This window comes from Bos grunniens, chromosome X (genome assembly GCF_055505025.1).
Source record: "Bos grunniens cultivar Pamir isolate PY7600 chromosome X, Bosgru_T2T1.0, whole genome shotgun sequence".
NCBI classification, from domain to species: Eukaryota; Metazoa; Chordata; class Mammalia; order Artiodactyla; family Bovidae; genus Bos; species Bos grunniens.
Genome location: NC_141194.1, coordinates 21,367,651 through 21,386,243, shown reverse-complemented (window position 1 = coordinate 21,386,243; position 18,593 = coordinate 21,367,651). Strand labels below are relative to the sequence as shown.

General features: G+C 41.0%; 1 protein-coding gene across 5 annotated transcripts in view; it reads right to left on the bottom strand.

The window, feature by feature from the left end:
* The window catches only part of POLA1 (DNA polymerase alpha 1, catalytic subunit), a 295,794-nt gene that overhangs the window by 187,038 nt on the left and 90,163 nt on the right, over positions 1–18,593 (bottom strand). Inside the window, exon 27 of one of the 5 annotated variants that reach the window (XR_015159734.1) lies at positions 5,487–5,606. The exons of the other annotated variants lie outside the window; for them this stretch is intronic. The gene's annotated coding sequence lies outside the window, so the exon portion shown is untranslated. The remainder of the gene's footprint in view (positions 1–5,486; positions 5,607–18,593) is intronic. 5 annotated transcript variants of the gene reach the window in all.

Below are 18,593 nucleotides of genomic sequence, written 5' to 3'. Positions count from 1 at the left end.
GGTGTGTGGTCACAGGGTCTCCTTACAAGGCCAGGATAAAGGTGAGGGTCTTTATTTTCTGTTAGAACAGGATACTAATGTCTTACCATGCATTCATTCAAAGGTTATAAAATGTTTTTAGATGCTCTGACAGACTAAAACAGTGCTTACTAATACTAAATGAGAGAGAAAATATCAACTTTTCAGTTAACAACAACAAAAAACATTTCAAGCTCTTATTCCAAAAGCATACCTTAATTATAGTAATATCCACTAACAAGAAATCCACTTGATATATGATGCAGAAACTAAACAAAACGACAACCTTCTAAGTTAGGAAAATGCTGGGTAAGGTCAAATTTGAAACAAATAATGCATGAAGAGAACGACAAGTGAAATCTCAAATGGCTTTAGGATTCTTCTGTTACTAATGATATACAATTATAAATAAACTGGAAAGTTTTTTTTTAAATACATTAGCATAATAGGGGGAGCAAAATGAATGGTTTTGAAGGATGAGGAAGAGAAAAGTATAAGAAATATAAATATTATGATATTTGGTAATCCAACCATTATCTAAGCTTTCCCTATTCCCAGTCTCAGCAGTTTCCAAGCAGGACTTCGTGTTACTCAGTTCTTCTGCTTGGTAAATATCTTGTATTTCATCCTTAATATATTAGATTACCTTTTTCCTATTTTCCTATTCTCTGTTATCCTTAAAATATGTGTCTTCTCTCTAAGATGTTGAAGGAGCAAGGGCTATGGATTTAATAAGCATCTTACTCTCTATCTCCACCATTCCCAAGACACTAGGCTCCTCATTGCCTCTTAAATTCAGCTTTACCTTCATTAAAATTGGGATAATACTACCACCTAGTTCCCAGAGCTAGATGGGAATAAGAACTGTATGCTGAAAAAATGCTTTATAAAGATAGAACACCTATTTGTATCAATTTGTATACAAATGTGAGTTCAAAAAAAAAATGCCAGGGGTCAGAAATCTGAGTGCTGGTTTCAAGTGCCAAATACAAGGTAAGTGATTTGGTAGTAATAAGTAAGTTTCCCTCTCTAGGTCTAGTAGCAATAAGTTAGTTTCTCTCTCTAGGTCTGAGCTTTCTCACTGATAAAACTAAGAGGTTGGGGTTCCTCCCAGACCTAAAAATACAGAATCCAAGTTTGACAAGTAGCAATATCTCCTCTCATCTGGCTGCGTGGACTCTGTTCCACATTCACTTCTTTAGTATTATGAAAAGGAGGCACTAATATACTGAATAAAGATAACTAGCAATACAAGAATATATTGCCATATTCTAGGTTACTTTTGAAGGCTACGTAGTTGTAAAATAACTAGAAATATATAACCTCTCATAAATTGTCTGCATACAACTTTAGGCATTACACTTTCAGTGGGTGGGCATATTTACAGAACACAAAAACATCTGACACTTTGTCTTGAGCACCTCTGGATCCCCTACCCTGGGAGAATATATGCACATCTACATTATCAATTTATTTATTTAACTTATATGCAGGGTACATCATGCAAAATGCTGGGCTGGATGAATCACAAGCTGGAATCAAGATTGTCGGGAGAAATATCAACAACCTCAGATATGCAGATGATACGAAGCGGTGGCAAGAATACACAGAAGAACTACACAAAAAAGATCTTCATGACCCAGACAATCATGATGGTATGATCATTCACCTAGAGCCAGACATCCTGGAATGTGAAGTCAAGTGGGCCTTAGAAAGCATCACTACAAACAAAGCTAGTGGAGGTGATGGAATTCCAGTTGAGCTATTTCAAATTCTAAAAGATGATGCTGTGAAAGTGCTGCATGCAGTATTCCAGCAAATTTGGAAAACTCAACAGTGGCCACAGGACTGGAAAAGGTCAGTTTTCATTCCAATCCCAAAGAAAGGCAATGCCAAAGAATGCTCAAGCTACTGCACAATTGCACTCATCTCACGTGCTAGTAAAGTAATGCTCAAAATTCTCCAAGCCAGGCTTCAACAGTACGTGAACCGTGAACTTCCTGATGTTCAAGCTGGTTTTAGAAAAGGCAGAGGAACCAGAGATCAAATTGCCGACATCTGCTGGATCATAGAAAAAGCAAGAAAATTCCAGAAAAACATTTATTTCTGCTTTATTGACTATGCCAAAGCCTTTGATGTGTGGATCACAACAAACTGTGGAAAATTCTGAAAGAGATGGGAATACCAGACCACCTGACTTGTCTCTTGAGAAATCTGTATGTAGGTCAAGAAACAACAGTTAGAACTGGACATGGAAAAACAAACTGGTTCCAAATCAGGAAAGGAGTATGTCAAGGCTGTATATGGTCACCCTGCTTATTTAACTTCTATGCAGAGTACATCATGAGAAATGCTGGGCTGGATGAAGCACAAGCTGGAATCAAGATTGCTGGGAGACATATAAAAAACCTCAGATATGCAGATGACACGACCCTTATGGCAGAAAGTGAAGAAGAACTAAAGAACCTCTTGATGAAAGTGAAAGAGGAAAGTGAAAAAGTTGGCTTAAAACTCAACATTTAGAAAACCTAGTCCCATCACTTCATGGCAAATACATAGGGAAACAGTGACAGGCTTTATTTTGGGGGGCTCCAAAATCACAGCAGATGGTGATTGCAGCCATGAAATTAAAAGACACTTACTCCTTGGAAGAAAAGCTATAACCAATCTAGACAGCTTATTAAAAAGCAGAGACATTACTTGGCCAACAAAGGTCCGTCAAGTCAAAGCTGTGGTTTTTCCAGTAGTCATGTATGGATGTGAGAGTTGGACTACAAAGAAAGCTGAGCACCAAAGAATTGATGCTTTTGAACTGTGGTGTTGAAGGAGACTCTTCAAAGTCCCTTGGACTGTAAGGAGATCCAACCAGTCCATCCTAAAGGAAATCAGTCCTGAAGATTCATTGGAAGGACTGAAGCTGAAACGCCAATACTTTGGCCCTTTCATGCGAAGAACTGACTCATTTGAAAAGACTCTGATGCTGGGAAAGATTGAAGGCAGGAGGAGAAGGGGACGACAGAGGATGAGATGGTTGGATAGCATCACCGACTCAATGGACATGAGTTTGAGTGAACTCCGGGAGTTGGTGATGGACAGGGAGGCCTGGCGTGCTGCGGTCCATTGGGTCGCAAAGAGTTGGACACGACTGAGCAACTGAACTGAACTGAACCACTCTAATGGCAGAAAGTGAAGAGGAACTAAAGGAGTCCCTTGATGAAGGTGAAAGAGGAGAGTGAAAAAGCTGGCTGAAAACTCAGCATTCAAAAACGAAGATCACAGTATCTGGTCTCATCACTTCATGGCAAATAAAAGGGGAAAAAGTGGAAGCAGTGACATATTTTAATTTCTTAGGCTCCAAAATCACTGAAAGGTGACTGCAGCCATGAAATTCCAAGACACTTGCTCCTTGGAAGGCAAGCTATGACAAACCTAGACAGTGTATTAACAAACCTAGACAGCACATTAAAAAGCAGAGACATCACTTTGCTGACCAAGGTCAGTCAAAGCTATGGTTTTGCCAGTAGTCATGTATAGATTTGAGAGTTCAACCATAAAGAAAGCTAAGAGCCAAAGAACTGGTGCTTTTGAGTTGTGTTGCTGGAGAAGACTCCTGAGAGTCCCTTTAACTGCAAGGAGATCAAAACAGTCAATTAAAGAAAATCAACCCTGAATATTCATTGGAAGGATTGATGATGAAGCTGAAGCGCCAATACTTTGGCCACCTGATGTGAAGAGTTGATTCACTGGAAACGACCGTGACGTTGGGAAAGATGGAAGGCAAACGGAAAAGAGGGCTGCAGAGGATGAGATGGTTAGATAGCATCACTGACTCAATGGACATGAATTTGAGCAAACTCAGGGAGATAATGAAGGACAGGGAAGCCTGGCACACTGCAGTTGATGGGGTTGCAGAGCCGGACACAACTTAGTGACTGAACAATAAGCAGATATATATCACTGTTTCTCATTCTCAGCACTACTGACACTTAGGCTGCATAATTCTTTATCATGGAGGCTATCCCTGGCCTCTACCTACTACATGCCAAGTAGCATGCATGCCCATGCATATGTCTGCACAGTTCTGCCAAATGATTCCTGGAGAGCATAATTGTCCCTGGCTGAGCATCAGTTATGTTATAACTCAACATTTTCTCTTTCTAGGCCTATATTCAATTGTCTGTTCCACATGCATTCATTCTAAATCCCAACCATCTTCTCCAAACCTTCACCAGCTCCAACACAATAAATAGCTTCTCCAACAAAAACAAAGGGCTGACTTCCTTTCTAATCTGATGAACTGACGACTCTCAGTCAGACTCTATCTTTCCAGTGTGTGCCTCCTGTCAGTGTGCTATCCCTCATCCAGGCCCTCATCCCTTGCCCAGCCTACCTGTCTCCAGCATCACTACCTTCCAAGTCATTCTTCATATTTGGCCAGCGTTCTTTCTAAAAATATACTCTCTGAAATGGAATTCAAACCCCTGAGCTTGACCTGAGATTCATGATGTAGCTGAGGGCCCCCCTTATCTGCTAATGCTTCCCACATGCATCTTTCAATCTAGCCTTCCTGAAATATTTTGAGTACACTGAACAAGCCACACTCATTTCTTGCTTCCGTGCTTTATGCTGTTTCTACACAGCATGTGAAAAGTGTTGGTTCAGAAGTTAGGCTCTGCGATCAAACCCAACATTGTAAACCAACTATACTTCAATTTTTGAAAAAACTTTTAAATAAATTAGGCTGTGTGATGGCTACTTTCATGTGTCAAGTTGGCTAGGCCACAGTACGCAGATATTTAGTGAAACACCGGTTGAGTAGCTGCTATGAAGGTATTATTATTCTTTTCCAAGAGGCTGACATTTAAATCAGTAGACTTTGAGTAAAGGAAAAAACACACCAGAATGCATGTGGGCCTCATCCAATCAGTTGAAGGCACTAAAGAAAAGACTGAGGGGCCCCAGAGAAAGAGGGAACTCTGCTGTAGACTGTCTTCAGACTGAAATTGAAACTCCACTCTTCCTTGTTAAACATCAACTCATGGCCTGTATGTCTGGGTCTCCAGCTTGCCCATATACCCTGCATATTTCAGATTTGCCAGCCCCTACAATTGCAAGAGCGAATTCCCTAAAATCAATCACTCGTATACACCCACCCCCACACACACCATACACACCCCACACCCCTTTGATTCTGTTTCTCTGGAGAACTCTGACTGATACAGACTGCCTGAGTTCAGGGCCTAACAGTGCTCCTTATAAGCTGCATGATCTCATGCACACAAGATAACCTCTCTAAGCCTCCAATTCCTTGACTATAAAATGGAGACAGTAACTGCAGCTTTCGTGTATCAGGGGTACCATAAGCATTTAATGTAACAACATATGTCAACTATTTTGTACAGTCTCTGATATATTAATAGAAGTGCTCAGTAAGTGTGAGATATTATCATTACCTAACATTTACTTACTTTACAAGGAACTTCATACCATCAGAAAAGCCTCTCTGGACGCCCCAATTCAATGATACTCATGAGACCGTTACTCCAATGTGCTCCAAAATTATTCTGTGTATACCACAGCATATGACTCTATGACGAAAGATAAGAGTAAGAAACTACAAGCAAACTATAAGCAGAGATCATGTCTCTGCCATTAAACCTAACACAATGCCTGGCACGTAGCAGTAATTCAATGCATATTTATTTCTCAGGGTCTAGTAAGAGGAGGCAGACCCAAGTGGTCCAGCGTGAGAAGAGCGAAGCCATGGATTGATAAATGCACCTCCATAATAACAGGACCCTAAAGCTGGTTACAGTGGCAATTAAACCCACACACAGCACGCGTTTAAATGCTAGCTCTTTCCATGCAAGAAATGAAGAGTGAATCAGTTTTAATCCCACCTTCAAATACAATGCATGTTAGATAAACAAATATTCACTCAAGAGAAATGAATTTCTACCCCAGTGATAAAGGCCCATTAATTATAAACTTGACTGAAATAGTGTACCTCTCCCGTACGACTCTTGTTTCCAGATAAACTGATTTTGTTTTAAATCCTTAATTTACAACCTAACCTTCTGATAGCTCATGTGTAAGGAATATAAAACACGTTGAATAAACAAAGATTTCTGAAAGGTTTCTCCTCCACAAGAGACACATTTAATGATATTTATGAGTATCTTTCAATTACTGCCCTAAAATCTGACAGGGTCCTAATTTTGATCTAAAAACTTAAAAAACAAACAAAAAAAAACCCCACAAGGTATGGGTTTGTCAAACATATGAAAAGTGAAATTGTCTCTTGTCTTCTAATTTCTTGCCCCCAAAATTTATTCATCTTATGGACTTTTAAAAATACAGTATACTAACGCATATATATGGAATTTAGAAAGATGGTAACAATAATCCTGTGTACAAGACAGCAAAAGAGACAGTGATGTATAGAACAGTCTTATGGACTCTGAGGGAGAGGGAGAGGGTGGGAAGATTTGGGAGAATAGCATTGAAACATGTAAAATATCATGTATGAAACGAGATGCCAGTCCAGGTTCGATGCACGATACTGGATGCTTGGGGCTAGTGCACTGGGACGATCCAGAGGGATGGTATGGGGAAGGAGGAGGGAGGAGGGTTCAGGATGGGGAACACATGTATACCTGTGGTGGATTCATTTTGATATTTGGCAAAACTAATACAATTATGTAAAGTTTAAAAATAAAATTAAAAAAAAATCCACTTTACATTCTGACTTTTAAAAAATTCTGTTTTCACCTTTAAAGAAACCTTCATTTCACAACATTCTTATGCTCTATTCCTCTTCCAGGCCAACTTCCAGTTTAGAAACTCACATCTTGTTTGTTTCACTTGGACTTGCATTATATTGCCATGCATGGGATTATATCTGACACACGATCCTGGAGAGCTTGCAGAGCTGGCTTTAAAGCACACATAAGCCAAATCTACTCACTGATACAAGAGTTCAAGTACGGGCCTGCATTCTTAAATATTAAATTCTCAGGGAGAAGGGGAAAAAAAAAACCCTAAGACACCAAGATTGAAACTAGAGCAGGAGATATTAACCTAAAGTCAATAAAACTGAAAATCCTCAAAACTGTAAGGAAAAATTTGAATGTGTACCTACATGCATTTTTCTAGGAAAAGGGTCCATGTATTTCATCAATTTAGAAATTTTGGTTCATTTAAATATAAGCGCCACTGAAGATGTTCCAATGAGCCATAAAAACGGAGCTTTCCAATTTTCTAGAATTCACATGATGGCTAGAAGGCTAGAAATACCCCCCCCAAAGGTTTTGCCTCTTGTCCCTCCAGTGTACTTCCCTCACAGAAAAACAGACATGTGAAAAGGCACCACGATTTGGTTCCCTGATTGACTCCTCATGGGGCGGGGGGTGGGGGGGGTGCGCTAATTAAGTCATGGCCAAACTATGTCCTCACCATAGTGAACATCAGCACTCAAGCAAGTTTCGCACAACCTGATGAAAATTGACTCAAAGTGTCTTACTTCAGTAATCACTTAGACAGAATGAATTTTACATTAGTGGGATCAAGCATGCACCAGGCCTCAGTGGAAATGAAAAGGGCTTATAGTAATAGGATTTATAAATCCACCCATTAGGTTAATGGCTAAATGATTTACATGTAACTTTCTCTCCCACCCTGCCCTCCCTCACCCTTTAACTCAGTAAAAACTATGCTTGGCATTTTCCACTGCAATGCCATACACAAAGGAAATAGCCTTTCTATTTTGGGACATTCTAATTTCTAATAATGGCTTGGGTAGCTACCATTAACTCTTTCAAAGCACAAATAATTGACTAATAAAATTAAGTATTCTATAAGGCCTGAAAGTGCTTAATTGATCATAATTGTCTATTTGAGAAGAAGGCGTCAGGCTGGCTATGCTCAGATAATGAAGTTGGGCAATTCTGAAGCACTGCAATCAAGATAATACTTATGGCTAAAAAGGACATTAGCATTTTCCAGAATCTGCAACATTTTCTTTATAACTGAGGTCATGGGAAAATCTGCCAGGCAAACTTGGAGCTCCCTGCCCCCACAAGTGGCAGATTTCACAGATTCCCACTCTACTGTTACTAAGCCCCTCACTGGTGGTCCAGAGGACAACCTCAAGCTGGAGAGTGGTCAAGGTGCTGCTGTCACCATTTTGGTGGATACACTGTTGATTTCCAGAAAGCTGCTTTTTAGGATTGTTGTGTGACAAGACAGTCCTGGAACTGTTCTTCGTTATTCTCTGCCTCAAGGGAGGTCAGAGGAGGGAGAGCTTTTTAAGCTTAACACTTGGCCGGGGTGGGGTCAGGTGGAGGAACTTCCTTGCTCCATACCAAGGCTAAACACTAAATTCTGTTATTTAAGGACCATACCCTCCTACCTCAACTCCTTATAAAATGGTGTCTTGTGCCCATTCCCTTTCTATTAGAAGTTCAGAAAACAGATTCTAAGAGCTGCTGCTGCTAAGTCGCTTCAGTCGTCTCCGACTCTGTACAACCCCAAAGACGGCAGCCCACCAGGCTCCCCCATCCCTGAGATTCTCCAGGCAAGAACACTGGAGTGGGTTGCCATTTCCTTCTCCAATGCATGAAACTGCAAAGTGAAAATGAAGTCGCTCAGTCGTGTCCAGCTCTTAGCGACTACATGGACTGCAGCCTACCAGGCTCCTCCGTCCATGGGATTTTCCAGGCAAGAGTACTGGAGTGGGGTGCCACCGCCTTCTCCGGATTCTAAGAGCTAGTTATGATTTAAATAAAGAGGGTTCCTGTAGCTGTTGCATAACACAGGGACCTCAGCTTGGTGCTCTGTGATGACCTAGAGGGGTGGGATTGGGGCGGGGGGCTCAAGAGGGAGGGGATATATGTATACTTATAGCTGATTCATGTTGTTGTACAGCAGAAACTAACACAACATTGTAAAGCAATTATACTCCAATTAAAAAAATGAAAATAAACAAAATTAAATCTTAAAATATATGGAGGGCCATCACTTTAAAGAAAAATCTTCAGAAAGAAGGTCTCAATTTGGAGAAATGTGATTGTGTTCACCTGTCCAGAGACAGACGAGCTGCACACGTACTCAGGCATGCCTCTATAATGTCTCTCTACATTTAAGGACTAATAAAATAATATGTTCCTATTTATCAAACACTTTCTTCTGTCCCATCATCCTCTATGCTATCTCTGGGAAGAACTACAAAAGTTTGAAAGAAAGATAAATATCAAGTTGAGAAATGTCATTTAGGATGGACGTGCAAAATATGGAGAGGAAATAAGACCAATATCTAAGCTATACAAGATCTGGCTAATCACTGCTAAGGAAAAAGAAAATCCCCTTTACTTCTGAACTTCATTTGCTTTTCAACTCTCTAATCTGGCCAAGGCTCAAGAATTTGATATGAATTCTAGGAAGCGCTGTTATTTTCTTTTTGTTTAGAACCTCAAAAAAATAGTAATCACTCACCAACAAGTACTTCCTGAGCTGTTCTCACATGCTAGGTGGAGGGAACACAAAGGTGAGTGACTCAGACATGATCCCTTCCCTCTAGAGTGTGTACTAGCTAATGGAGGAGAGACTCAAAGAGGCAACTGAAAAAAATGTGTATGCATACAAAACGGGCACCTTTGGGTGGAAGTTAGAGAAAATGCATGGAAGCTGACTGTAAATAAGGTGAAGGTGAGCTATAGGGAATAATAGGATGAGGAAGGTGAGGGAAATTCAATGATTAAAGACAATTAAGCTTTCAAAATTCTTCTTTTTGGCAATAACAAGAAAAACAAAATACAGCTGAGGCTAGAATGCTTGGGAAGGTGGGGAGAGGTCAGGCTAGAGGCCCAACTGTCAAGGGCTTCATAAGCCCCAGTAAGGACTGGAAATCAGGGAGTGACAGAATAAGATTGATAGTTTAGAGAGGTCTCTCTGACTATAAAACTTGTGGAGAATACATGGGGTGGGGATGGGGGGATGGTGGTTAGAGGCAGTGTCCAGGGAGAAATAATGAGTCTTGAATAACATAATTGTCATTGCACTGGAGAGAGAGAGAGACATGGGTATTTAGGAAGTGGAATCTACAAGATCTGGTGACTGGCTGGACTAGGGGCATGAGGAAGCAACAGGAGTCCAGGGTGATACCCACTTTCCTGGCTTAACAACTGGGGAGGCAGCCACTCAGTAAGACAGGAAATCTGGGAAGAGGAGCAGGCTGGGAATTCACAGGCAGAGGGGTTTAGAACTGATGACACTCAACAGAGGGGATGTGGGGAGTTTTCAGATATAAGAAATCCGATGCTCAACAGAGATGCAATATATGAATACATCAAAGCAGTGTCAGTGTGCAGACAATAAAAGAGCCCATCAAAACGGACAGCACAGCTCACGCTGGGGAAGCAGGAGAAAATGGAAACACGACAAGCTGGCACTCTAACCACAGTAATGATGCTCCGTGGGTCTCCTGATCCCTCATTCCTCCTCCAACACCTTCCTTTCCTTTCCAACTATCAGATCTCCATTCTTTCTGTCACAACTGGCAGGCATCACAAACCAGTGGCCACTGGCAAATCTGATGCAGGCTTCCACAGTCAGACACCGAGGCACCACATACTGACCTTTAACGAGAACGATCCTAACAGGTGGCTAGCGCCTAATACAAATAATTGTATTAAGCCTCTGAACAAGGTCAAAGGAGGGAGCACCTTGCCTTCTCATGAACAACCAAAACAGCTACCAGCCGAGGGGCAAGAAACAGCAAGCAAGACCTCTGCGATGGCTCCCCTCCTTGAGGCAGCAACGGGCTCAACAGGAAGACTGAACATCAATCAGTTCACTTCACAAGCAAAGAGCCTCTTGTCACTCTGACAATAACCATCCTTTTCCTGCCTCTCTTCTGCATTAGGAAGAGGGGAGGGTCTTCTTCCTTAGGTACAGATTGATGCCATTTGTTAGCAGTTCCGGTTCATATTCAGCCAAGAAAAGAAAAGGAGCAATGACGGAAGGGTTTCCCTGTGTCCTCCACAGCCTGTGAGAGAAATTAAGTCATATGCGATTAAATCAATCGCTTTGGTCACTGATTTGATAACATCAAATGTCTTAGAATTCTCATGGACCTTTGGCCTCAGAGCGAGCCAATTTTGACAGAACAGACAGCTGTGGCTCAGGGGGTGGGAGGAGCCTATGGAGCCTCCTGAGAGAAGAGAATTTCATGAGGGGTCAGAAATGCCACCGGGTGGGAAAAAGACAGGAGCCCGTGACCCCACGTGCTGAGCTACAGCCATTCTCCCTGACCTTTACATACAAAAAAAAATTTTTTTCCTCTGAAGACAACCTCCTCTCCTCCCACCCTCTTAAACTGTGACTGCAGATGGCATGGCTTGGACAAGCCACACACCACGGGCATGCGGGTCCCCAGATAAAGAATCCAAGCAGTAGATCAGATTCCTGTCAGCTGCAAACAAGCCAGAACTTCAGCTGCTTCTCATTCTTTATTTTTAAATGGCAGGATGGGCTCAAGGGCAGGATAGCCTGTCACACAAGAAGAGACTAAAGATTCCAAAACCCTGGGGAGTGTGCAGACTCACTGGAGACTGAAAACTAAGCAAGCGCTTTAGAAAAGAGTATATAGTTTTTTACACATCAGTTCTGAGTGCGTTTCTCTTAGTGACTTGGTGGGAGAACACGGACTATGGGACAACAACAAAAATCTCTAACTACAGGTCAGTTCTTAGGCAATGGGACTAACAGGTTAACTCTCCTGCTGCTAATTCAGAAAATATTTATTTTTAGAACTCTGAGTGCAAAGCATTAAAATATTGGGATGTGCTGCCAGTGACAAAGTTATCTACTCAATCAGGCCCCAAAACCAGAAGAGCATGTAAAATTAAATATAAGTCAGTAAGATTTAAAGAAGATTGTTAGGGAGAACTTACCTAGGCAGAATGCAAAATGTGTTTTCTTTTTTCCCCCTATACAACCACCATCACCAGCAGATCATCCTTAACTAATCCTTAGAAGCTGAAGACCAACTTGGATTTTGATGTATAAACTGCTTTTGACAATCTTTCATTTTAAACAGATAAACACTTTTTTCTTAAAAAAAAAAAAAATGCAAGCCAAAGACACCCTTTTGAGAGACTAAGAAGACAGATGTGGAAGCCGTTTGTTTAGATGAAGAGGAATTTTCGCTTTTATAGGAATACAATGATTCATGAAGAGGAAAAAAGTCTGTCATCAAGTTTACTTCAATAGATACTGTTGGGTTTGAGGCAGCTTTCTAAATATGGCCATTGCTTTTCTTCACATCTCATCTCTCCTGAAATATCTCAAACCACCACTAACAAACATTACTTTTATTGTCTTTGTTCTTTTAAATTTTCTGCTTAGTTAATATATCATGCAGGAGGGGAAAAAAAGCCACAACGCTGTTACTACAGCACTGCATACTTACTTTTAGTGCTTAGAGAGCTGGACCTTCTGCTCTAGTGATTTAACAAAAAACAAACCAGCTTGAGATATAGCATTATGAATACCAGAACCCCTGACAAGAAGTTAAAACAGCTTTCCTTAAGCCCAAAGAAGATGAAATTAAAGAATACTGAATGTTCCTAAGAACTTCTAGCAAAGAGGAAAATCTCCTTTCTTGCATGTACCTGTTCAATGGAGACATCAAGATGAACTAAAACAGGAAGGAAAGGAAGGGCACCGCGTTCAACCTGGGCAAATGCATTAAAAATTTCTCTCCTTCCATCCTGTGTCCCCTACCCATGGTTTCCATCCTCCCTTTCCTGCCAGCAGCAGCCAGGGTTGTTCTCTGTGTTAAGATGGGTATTGGTCTGCAGGGATGAGGTACTTACCTTGCATGTTCCCCTACCTCCTCAACAAAAAAAAAGGCAAAAAAAAAAAAAAAAAAAAAAAAACAGCCAAAGATTCCCAGCTTTTTTGTTTCTTTGTTTGATAAAAAAACAAACAAAACCCCTTACAATTCCCTACCCCTAAAGATTCAGTTATGCTCTCAATTAAGAACCACAGGGGGGAAAAAAAAGTCTCTTTTCTGCCACATCCCCATCTGCCAATATTTTTTTTATTTTTTCATTGAAGGATAACTGCTTTATAGAATTTTATTGTTTTCTGTCAAACCTCAACATTAATCAGCCATCAGTTCAGTTCAGTCGCTCAGTCGTGTCCGACTCTTTGCGACCCCATGAATCACAGCACGCCAGGCCTCCCTGTCCATCACCAACTCCCAGAGTTCAATCAAACTCATGTCCATCGAGTCAGTGATGCCATCCAGCCATCTCATCCTCTGTCGTCCCCTTCTCCTCCTGCCCCCAATCCCTCCCAGCATCAGGGTCTTTTCTAATGAGTCAACTCTTCCCATTAGGTGGCCAAAGTATTGGAGTTTCAGCTTTAGCATCAGTCCTTCCAGTGAACACCCAGGACTGATCTCCTTTAGAATGGACTGGTTGGATCTCCTTGCAGTCCAAGAGACTCTCAAGAGTCTTCTCCAGCACCACAGTTCAAAAGCACCAATTCTTCAGCGCTCAGCTTTCTTCACAGTCCAACTCTCACATCCATACATGACTACTGGAAAAACCATAGCCTTGACTAGATGGAACCTCAACATGAATCAGCCATAGGTATACATATATTCCCTCCCTTCTGAACTTACCTCCCATCTCCCTCCCCATCCTACCCCTCTAGGTTGATACAGAGCCCCTGTTTCAGTTTCCTGAGACATGCAGGAAATTCCCGTTGGCTGTCTATTTTATATATGCCCGTCTGCCAATATTTTGCCACCCTACTCTCAACAGTTTATATCTCAAGACTAGATGTTTTCACCCACTCCAAATAAAACAATATTTGAAGATGCATTTTCAACTACACAAGCTACCTCCATGTCCGACTCTTTGCACTGTAGCTCAGTCTGTGAACTTCCTTCATCGTCTACAAAATTCTGTATTTGTGTATATATGGACATTTTTCTGGATAAAGAATCCACAGGTTTCACACAATTCGAAAATGAGTTACAGCCCCAAAAAGATTAGCCTCAGCTCAAACTTGGCCGGATTTTATGCTTATGTTGAATCAGTCCTGAAACTACAGTAGAGTCGCCTGGTTCTTGATTTATCCAAGAGACTGCCAAAGAGGAGCAACTCATTTTGTTTGCTCTGATGTCACTGACAAATCCTTCACTAACCATCGTAAAAAATGAGTGTCAACCATCAGTCACAGGGGAAGGGAGAAAAAACAAATAAGCCTTAACAAATCTATGACTACTATGATTATAATTATAGAGATAATGTGTGGTTTTGATTAGGGAATTCCAAAGGCTGGTTAGTGCACTGGCTTTCTGAAAGGAACCTTACCCATCATAACTTTTGTAAGTTTTTTTTTATATTCAACACATCTTGAGCATGTATGTGTTCATGTTCATTCTGTATCATCGTATGGAAAAACCCAAATGAACTGTTTGGCCAACCCAATACTATATGAGAAATATAGATGCTGGGATGAAACCAAGGGAACGACAAGATCCTGCACATGGAGACTTGGTTGTAGGGATGGAGGAATAGAAGCAATAGTCCAGAGCAGAGGTGGCATGGGCACAGGCGAAGGTGGGAGCAGCAGGGTGGGATGGGAAGTACCGTAGAATCAGGATATGCTCAGGGCTGAGATGTGGGAAGTCAGGAAAAAATAGAAAAACCCAAAATAAAACTTTGACTTTTGGCTTGAGCATGGGTAGATAGATGGTGGCGCCTCTTTTAAATCTGTGATAAGACAGCAAAAACATGTTTCTGAAATTAGCAGCGATAAAGCTGGTTTATTTAAAAAGAAAAAAATCTACAAGATTAGCTGGGCTTCCCAGGTGGTGCAGTGGTAAAGAATCTCCCTGCTACTGCAGGAGATCCAAGAGACATGGGTTCGATTCCTGGGTCACAAAGATCCCCTGGAGGAGGCAATGGAAACCCACTCCAGTATTCTTGCCTGGGAAATCCCAAGGACAGAGGAGCCTGGAGGGCTACAGTCCAGGGAGTCGCAAAGAGTCAGACACAACTGAGTGAATGAGCACACAGACACAAGATTAGCTAAAAAGTTGGATGGGAGACATTGTTTTAACGATGCTGATGAGTCTCGATGGTGAACATTTCAGATTTACCTGGCCCTGTCTACTAGCAGGCCACAGCCTTCATCAGCAGCAGACTCTTGCTCCAAAGAGCATCCTCTCTTATTACCTCCAGCTCCCATTCCAGTATTTTGAATACCTCCTCTCCTTTATTGATTAATTCTACACCCAATTCTCTTGAACACATCAGGCAATCTACTGTCATGTGCCACTCAGAAGACAGAACACTTCATGGTCAAGGTTTCTTATATATATTCTTGCCTGTCTCACTCTACCACTTCTCTTTGCCATCTTAGGAGTAACCCTCCATAAACCCACGTATTCAATAAGCATTTACAATGGGCTCAGCAATGAGGAAAGGATTCAACATAAAAGGAGTTTCACTGCCCTTAAGGAACTTAATAGACAAATGCAGTTATCTCCAAGTAAGCAGCTTTCCTTGTCTGACAATGAAAGAACAGAACTCAAGAGTTGTCATGCAGGAATATAAAAACAGGATGATTGAGCCAGTCATACCAAGTACCATACCAATGGACTGATCCATTAAAATCTTCTCTTTGGAGGCATACCTAAATCTTCACCTGAGTCCAAAGTGAGGAGGAGCTCAGGGTCCATGCAGGGCATGATGCCCTGAATATTAAAAGGGAGGGAAGGCAGTGCTGATAAGAGGAAAGGCACAAATGGTTTCTGTTTGTCCCATTAAACATCATTTAAATACCCTTGTCCCTACCTATTGCATCTTAAAGAAAACGAAGCCATGAGGTACGAAGGTCCAGGTGAGGGAAACACATAAAGTCTAGAAACCAGAGATGCAATGAGCTCGAGTGGCATAACCAATATGCCCTTTAAGGCCTAGCTTTCTCATTTCTTTGCAGCCCAGAGTTTTTTCCCTTTCACATAAGAATCTCACCTCCTCCGTTCCTACCATTTTTATCTGTCCTTTCCACTGGAGCCTTTCTTTCTGTTCTGAACCATTTCTCAATTACGGGTGCTCATTCCCTTGACAAATAGGTACTGACAGTCTGTACTGCTCGAGACATGGTGCTCACTGCTCATAAGGTACCTAAAATGTAGTCCAGGCCCCTGAGGAGCTTGCCATTTACATCCCAATTATTCACAGTGGTCTCACTTCTTTATCTTTTAGAGTTTGACTTCCCCACCCTTTGTCACATTCAATGTGCACAACCTATGCTGTCTTGTAGTTTCATTCTCAGAACACTACTTGAACTGTTCTTTCAAAGCTCAGTCATTTCTTCTCACCAAAAGCTTGGATCAGACTCTTAACCACCTGGGCACCTATCCTGATGGAATGAAAAGGCACTTCACTGTTTTCGCTTCATCATCACTACCTTCCACCAGATCCTAACGACAAAGCCCACACACGAACATGCCTCCAGACACTGTCAAATACACCACAGGGGCCAAAATCGCCCCTGGAGTGAGAACCACTAACCTATATCAATGACTCCTTGTGCAAATGCTTGAGAAGTGACTGGTATGTCAAGAAGCATACCAATTCCTGCCATACTCCTATTGCCAGAGATTATTTACTGTATAGGACTGTGTTATCCATGAAAGATTTCTCATATTTAGGCAAACTTACAAAATTTCCAAATATGCCACGTATCTTGCTTTTTGCTCATCCAGTTCCATGCTCCACCCTGCTCTATGGGAGGGAAGGGTAACCTAACAGACTACATCAAAGGTTCCCTTGTCCCCTGATTTCTACTTGAGTTTGGAGAGAAATGAGTACAGGCTATACCTCTGGCTTTCTCCCTGAGGGTTCATGTCAGGGCTGGCTGAATCTATCCATCTATGATCAGAAGGCCCTCCTTACCCAACCCTCTCTTTGGGGGTTAGGCATCTGTTCCTCCTCTAACTCCTTGTCACCTGAGAGTTCAGCATCCCTGCTATTACTAGCCAGGAAGTTCCCACAATTGTCTTGCGAATGTACTATATACACCACCCACATTTTGGTAGACAATCCCTTTATCAAATTCTCCTATTAATGCCAGTGTCATCTCTCTTCTGCTGGAGCCCTGCTAACTGATACATTAAAATGTATCAGTTAAATACATTTAAATCAGTTAAAATGTACATTTAAATACATTTTTAAATTTATTTGAAAATTTAAAAACAAGCAGTTTTAAAAAATGTTCCACCTGAACTCCATTCTCCTGAAAATAGGCTCACAAAAAGCATCACATCTTGAAAACCTAGGTTTTTAAGATATGTAAAGATTACTGTGAACTTTCTTCAAAGCCTTTCTTCAAACTTTCTTCAAAGCCTGTGATAGTTCTTCTACTCTGACATATTAACTAAAATGCTCAAATTCATATTTCCTTTAGCCCTATCGTATCCCAAAGAGAAAGAAAAAGAGTAGAATACTACCTCTGCCTTATGGTCTTGACAAATTTGTGCAATTATTATATGCTACAACTATTATATGTTAACTTACATTGTTGTTTTACATGCACATTTTTATGTCGCTAATTACACTGCACATTAATATTAAGGACCAGGACTATTTCTTACATTTGTTTTCCTCACACTTTTCCATGCCTTGCATTAGTTCCTTTAAGGAAGAATATATTTGATAAATATTTTTCGACAGTTGAAAACAGCATCAACAGAAAAAGAACATAAGAAAGCAGGAAAACTAGCCCCAAGAGATGTACTCACTTTAGTATTTTCTTACTTGTCTTGCCTTATCAAGAGATTTTGCCACCAGAAGAAAAATAAAAGCTTCACTGTAAGGTAAATGTAAAATTTTAGAAAAACAGCTGTATACCCATCAAGATTATTTTCCACAAGTATCCAACATGAAATAGAAGTTACAACAGAAACAGGAAGAAGGGTAGGTGGAGTTAGAATAGAAGGAAATGAGGAGGCTCAACAAGAATTAATTACTGGTAATTACACATGCTACAGCCTCTCTTCTTTCTCCACCCTCAAGCTAATCAACAGTGGGAACAGATGTGGTCTGTGGTATTGGGGAGGGGGTTGCCTAACAGCTGTTTGGAGAACATGCCATTAAAAAGCAGCCTTGTCCACAGAAACCCAAGAGTTTTACTGTTTGAAAGAAAAGAGGTAATGAATAATGACCACAATCTTACTATGAACTTCAGCTCATTCAGGCCAATGATGAAGTTTTTTCCCTGATTTCTGATGAACCATGGCAGTAGCTCTGGTATTTTCTGTTACAAGAGTGCCTGAATAGTTGAATCTATTTCACACACCTCATCCAAATATTCACAAAACCAGTACAAACATCCAACCTTATTAAGAAGTACATAAATCTTAACTATGACAGTGATGATTACAAGAAAAACTGATAAAGGTCCAATCACAGGGAATACCAAATCCGGGGGAAATAATCACAAATTAGATACACGATTTTCTGGATATTCTTCCCTGGGATAAGAACTCT